We start from the raw sequence: 6,815 nt of genomic DNA, 5'->3' as shown, positions 1-6,815 counted from the left end.
GTGGATGATGATGTGGCGAGTAGAAGCTCCACCTTCCTTCACATCCAACTAAAATAAAAATCAAACGACATGTAAACCAACATAATTCTTAGTTATGCAGTAACGATTAGCAATAATTAAATAAATATCGTTATAATATACTACATGCCACATTCAAATAATATGAATTGGAAAGGTCTTTGTTAAATTCGCTGTACTTGATTATCCACATCCATAGAGACAGGCATTAGAAGATGATGGCATTCTAGAAGAATGCCTACCTGTCCCAAACAGATCCATATTTAATTCCAGAGCTTCGTAATTAACTACTGCATGGGTTCTTTCTAGAAGCAATGGATTTGATTTTAGTCCAAAGTTCCACTCTTTCAGTTATGTCAGATCAGAATATAGTAGTATAATTTAAACTTTAATATAATCCAGATATTTTATTTTTGTTTTAATGTAACTAATTCAAGCGGTTAGACAACCTATTTTATTTTTGTTCCTTCTAGAAGCATTGGAGTATTAAAGTTTGTTTGAGTAGGTTCGTACAAATTTTTCGTTTTAGCAAGTATTTGTACTTTTATTTAATCTCAATATATCATTAAACGGATTTATTTAACCTGCTAGCCTGATTAATAAGAACAAAATAGTAGTAGAAGAATGTATTGTAGGAAACTCAAATGCTATACTTAAAAAAAAGGTCTTGACTATGTTTCTATTTTATGCCATAATTGTTATATTGGGTCTAGTTCGTATGTGCCTATTTATACAGAAGTAGGGCATATAACTCTGTAATCTGAAAACAATCTAAATATAATATGTTCTCCGTTTTCTGCTCATGGACGTAGCCAACACAACGTTGGTGAACCACGTAAATTTTTATCTCTACGTTTCTATTTGTCTCGATTATACAACTGCTCTGTTATGTCAAAACAATTATAGTAGGAAGCAAAATATAAATTACACATTTTCAAAACTGAAACTAAAGAATTACATACTACTAGTAGTATATTTAAAACCGGGCTGCAGCCCATCATTACTGGGCCTAGATTCAGCTAAAATTTACTCGCTGCCCAATATGTATGATTTCAGGCGCTTTTAGCAAATTGATTCAATATGTATGTTAAACGAATTAATTTAAAAACCAAAAATTACATAATTAAAAAATATATAAATACAATCCTAGAAATTTAAAAATTACACATTTTAAATCCAAAAAATTACTCTTTCGGCGGCTATGGCGGAAATTCCAATTGACCCTGAGAAACTCAAGTGCTTGGTTATGTGCTCTTAATTGGCAAGGCGTCGTACAATAAGTGTCGGCAATTGTGGCCGTGAATAACATGGTTATTAAAGTTTTATCCTCCCCTTGGGTGGGGGTCGTCTGACTTCATTCGCCTCATTCCCTTCCTTGAGCTCCAACCACCTTCTTGTTCCCTCCTTGGCTTCCTTCACTAGATGTAGTGAGTGTTTTGGTGTGACCGTGTGAGAAGAATGATATGATAAAACTAAAGTATTTATAGGTGATTGTTGAAATGTAAAAAATAAAAAATTTTGAAAAAAGAGAAAATATGACTAGTTATTTATTTTTATTTTTTTTCGTATTTTTCAAATTTGGAAAAAGTAAATAAATAAAACAATGTTGGAAAATGACCACGAGTGCGCATCACGCCCCAATAACAGAGCACCACGTGGGGGGCGCGTGGCGTGCTGGCTTGCCGCTCTTCCTCCCAGTGCGCGTTACCTTCCGTGACAAGCCAGCTGCCATGCTGGCTCATCAATGGCTCGTCCTGCCAGGATGAGACTGAGACAGGGTTGAGCCGCGTTGCAGCTACCCTTATGTCTGGCTGTACGCTTGGTTCAGCCATCACGACATCTTCCCGTGGCACGCTCGTATCATTTTGTTTGTTTTATTGCTTCTTTTTACAATAATTACAAAAAATAAAAGAGAGCACAAAACACAGAATAAGTGCAACAAAATACTATAATAAGCATGTAGAACTACATAGCAGTATTTAGTTCAAGCCTCAAGGATCACTCTAAAACACTGAGAGAAGAGAGAGAGTTACTACTAATATAATAGTACTAAAGCATGCAATGTGAATCAACAGTAAATAACTAAGTTGGTATATTATAATTTTGAAACACAAATGTCAAATAAAATTTTGTCGTTTCATCTGTGAAGGAGTAGTATTACTAATTGAGGTAATGAAATAAAAAATAATGGAATAATAGTATAAGGTGGGGGGGAACGTGCAAGTCATTAAGAGGCGATATATGTGCCGGGAACTAACTTGAAACTCATAGCTCTTGATTGAGACTGGCAAGGTAAAAGTATTTGATGGGCATGGGTGATGGCCCCCCAACAATTAATTCATGAAATTCCCAAGTGTAAATAGTAAATGTGAATATCTGTTGAAAATGATATTCCTATTGGATGGCGCACGCACGATTCAGTAATTAAATCACGTACCTCTCAACGCAAATATTCTTCCAGATTTTCACCTTTCTTCCCCAATACATAAACACTCTTTTTCACTTCTCCACAAAGCTTTCATCACGTTTACGCCTTTTGTTTTGTGCTCTTTTGTGTTGTGATATCAATACTCTCTCTCTCTCTATGGCTATGTCTATGTGTGTAATGAATTAATGGTGGACTATATATATATATATATATACATTGCTTTAATCAAAACAATAATCAAAACACTATTTTGGGGTCGCACCCATAAGAAGACTACTTGGTTAATTAATTCTTAATTAACTACTTATAATGGAGAAAAATTGTTTAACATACTAACTTTAAAAAATTTGAACAACTAACATGTTTCGCATAGTGTCAACATATTTAACAACACAAAATTTTAAATTAATTGTTTGCAATTAAGGACCGTGTTAAGTTACATTTCTTCTCTGCTGAATATAAAGAAAATTTTACAATTAAGATAAACTAGACATATTTCAAAGTAACATTTGGGCATGAGTTGAGAGCTCAATGCACTGTGAAGAACTCTATGTGCGCCCCTTTCGGTGGTTGACGACCTTCACTCAACGTTATCACACATACCATGAGTGACATGTACATACATGAGGCGGAGACATTATGTGGAGTACTACTAAATAATGTTGTGTGCCTAGTGCCCACTATGAAGTTATGCACTAATACTGTGTTAATTGTTTTCTTTTTCTTTTTCTCATAATACTTTAAAAATTTGGTACTATATTAAAACTCTACCATCCCAAAATCTATATTTTTAGAATCCTGAGCAATATACATTGTGCATACCTATTACTAATCATTTTATACTCCCTCCGTCCCTGAAAATTTGTCACCTATTTCTCTTTTCATTCGTCCCTAAAAATTTCACTTTTCACTTTTATCATTTTTAGTAGTGGACCCTACATTCCACTAACTCTTTTACACTCACATTTTATTATAAAACTAATTTATAAAAGTAGGATCCGCATGCTACCAACTTTTTCAACTCACTTACTATTACATTTCTTAAATCTCGTGCCCAGTTAATGGTGACGAATTATTAGGGACGAATGGAGTAATTTTTTACATCTGATCCTCATTTTCTCCTTCATTTTGTGCATTTGCTTTCGCTTCCCTATCACGTCAACACAAATTCTCTCGATTCTTATTTTCTTGCCTTTTGTATTTCTTTACATACAGTTAATATACTCAACTCAACTAGAATAGTAGCGGTCCGGTACCTAATGCATTCCCTAATCCATATCCTCCTCCACCCCTCACAAACATATTATATTATAGTGGGGTCCTGATAAGAATTAGCCTATCGGAGGAATTATTTGAGTGAATTTGTAGAGAGAAAAAGAGAACAACCCTAGTTGAGGTTCTAGGGGGCGTTTTCACGCCAGAAGAGAGAACGAGATTAATAATTTAATTCTTCATTCTGCTTGATAATAATAAAAGACTCCACACATATTTATAATATGTGTGGTACAAAAAGATCTCATATAAACTAGGGAAGTAAATCAAAAGCAAATCAAATCCTAACCACTAGGGAAAGTAAATAAAATCATATCAACTAAATAATACTAAAACATAAATAAACTAAATAAATATACGGAGAGAATATCAGCTCCCTTCCGGAATAAAATAGAATATCAGGTCCCTATCAACTCCCCCACCGTTGAAAACCACCTTGCCCTCAAGGTGGAAGTCGGAAAAATAATCTTCCATCTCGTTGTCTTTGTTTAGATCTTCAAATAAAATTGCATCGCTTGTGACCTCAACGAATGATGGAGAAACCGTTTTCGGCCATGAGATCTCTTCAGCGATTTCAGTGACATAACCAATGATGACAACATTGATTTTTGGGCAATGAGATTATGGAGGACATTTGGTTTCCACCAAAGCCAATATGTCCATTTTACGTTTTTAGTTCAAAGTTTTATCTTTTTTATTTTTTGGTCCTGCACATTTTAATTCGGATCACAATTGGTCATGCACATTTCAAATCGGATCACAATTGGTCCTCCCGTCAATATTTCTGTTAAAAACTAACGGTCAACGGGTTTAATCCTAATTTTGACCAAATTAAACTTTTAATTTTGATTTTTTATTCCCTAATTAATTCCCTCATTATCTTAGTAAATATTTATTTAAAATCAAAAATATATTTTCGTAAATATTCATTTATATATATTAATTTGATAAAAGTCTACTGCTCCAGCCACCGCCTCCACGAGGCCTTCAAGCAGGAGCTCTGAATCCTCCTCCACCTCCGCCACCCAAACAACGTCAAACTCCTCGCCTACGCAGACGACAACCATCAACCTGCCATAATCATGGAATTCGTCCCCAACGGCACCTTACACCACAAGCTCCACGATTCCAAAACCACTCCCCTCACGTGGACTTCCATAGTAATGGAGGCGTTTTTTTTCGGCACGGAGATTAAGAAAAATTGTGTTAGGTGAGTTAAGTAGAAGGAGAATAAAGTGGAAAATGAAAAAGATAAAGAAATGAAGAGAGAAAAAAGTAAGAGAGAAAAACGTAAGAAAGAGTAAAGTAGGTGTAGAAAAATGTGTTGACTTTTACTAAAAGGAGAAATGACTCTATTACTATGAAACATACCTAAATAGTAAAATGACTCTATTACTATGGAACGAATGGAGTATTAAACATCAATAACATAGATTCAATTCATTAAACAATCAGAGTTGGAGAATATTTCAATTAGCAAATATAACATGTCAAACAACTTGTTTCGATTGAAGTGGTGGTCCGTTGTATATTACTGAGACGTTATTGTGTTGAAAAATATTGAATGGCCCTCCCGTGAATCAAACGCCAAACCACACTCCAAATTGGAATATTAACACGTTATGTTTGTTTTATTGCCTTCTTTTTACTCCAACTCTTAAGACTGTTAATTACTATCTGCACAAATTTTTTTGTTTTATTTTTTCAGAACCCATTTGTACTATGTTATTGATTACAGTATCAAAAATATCAGCCTGATACTTTTTAGAAATGATTATTACATATGATGATGACTTTATCCTTATTGATTATTGTTGAAGGTAAAAGGAAGATAAATGGTTTAAGTACCAAATTTATGGAGTAATAGCAATTGATCACGTCTCGTCGACACTATATATAATTGTACTAGTATATCGATATATACTGAAATAGAGTTGTAATCAATGTCGAACCCTTCTTAAAGATCGGACTAGAGATCAAATTAGGGCCCTCTATTTTCTTAATCTTATGGTTTGAATATATTTACAATTAATTTATATTTTATTCAATAAATACTTTTTTAGTTTTAAAAGTTTTTAAATTTTTTATTTTTTAATTTATTTTTTTAATTTTTTAAAATTTTTTTATTCAATAAAAACTTGTTGGGGTAAATAATGAACACTATTCACTAAATAATGAACTAATTGAACGTATGTTATGAAATAATTTTTCGCATTCATTACATACCGAATTTACATCAACTGAAAGATAAATATGTCATAACACATTATGAAGTAATAAACTAATGGAATGAAGTAATAGCATGACTGAATGAAGTAATAAGTTCATTACTACTGCTTGATGTTTAACACAGTTAACGTTGTATTTCAATAAAATGTCATATTTACTTCATTACTAACGTTCATTTGGTTCATTATTTATTGAATATCGTTCATTACTACCGCTTAACGTTTAACACTAAAATTTGTTGTATCATTAATGTATTTCAATAACATGTCAAATTACTTCATAACATACTTCATTTAGTTCATTTTTAGTGAATATAGTACATTATTTACTCCGGAAAGTTTTTATTGAATTAAAAAAAAATTAAAAAAATTTATTTTTTTAAAAAAAAAATTAAAAAGTTTTTATTGAATAAAATATTAAATTAATTATAAATTAATCCTAACCACAAGATTAAAAAAATGGAGAACCCTAATTTGGTCTCTAATCCGTCTTTTTAAGACTGGATTTGTGAATAATGGAACTCAAGTAGACGTCTGTTACGCACACCCAGTCTGTCAGGATTGTTAGCGTCGGCAAACATTAGTTTGATATTTTCCGCTTTGGGTCAAGCCCACATGGATTTGTTTTTGGGTCACTCCCAAAAGGCCTCAAACTAATTGGGGTTGGGCAGGAGTTATATACACCTTCCAACTTCCCTTAAATGTCCGATGTGGGATAGGTTTGTACTAACAAACCTCCCCCTCAAACTGAGACCACATTGAAACACATAATGGGCCCGACTCAGACTTGTCAGGATCGTCGGCCCCACTCGAACATGGGTCTCGCAAATCGGACCAGACCAGACGCCAACCTGGCTCTGATACCACTT

This window comes from Salvia hispanica, chromosome 3 (assembly GCF_023119035.1).
Source record: "Salvia hispanica cultivar TCC Black 2014 chromosome 3, UniMelb_Shisp_WGS_1.0, whole genome shotgun sequence".
NCBI lineage: Eukaryota > Viridiplantae > Streptophyta > Magnoliopsida > Lamiales > Lamiaceae > Salvia > Salvia hispanica.
The sequence above is the reverse complement of the archived record's forward strand: the minus strand, read 5'-3'. Positions refer to the sequence as shown.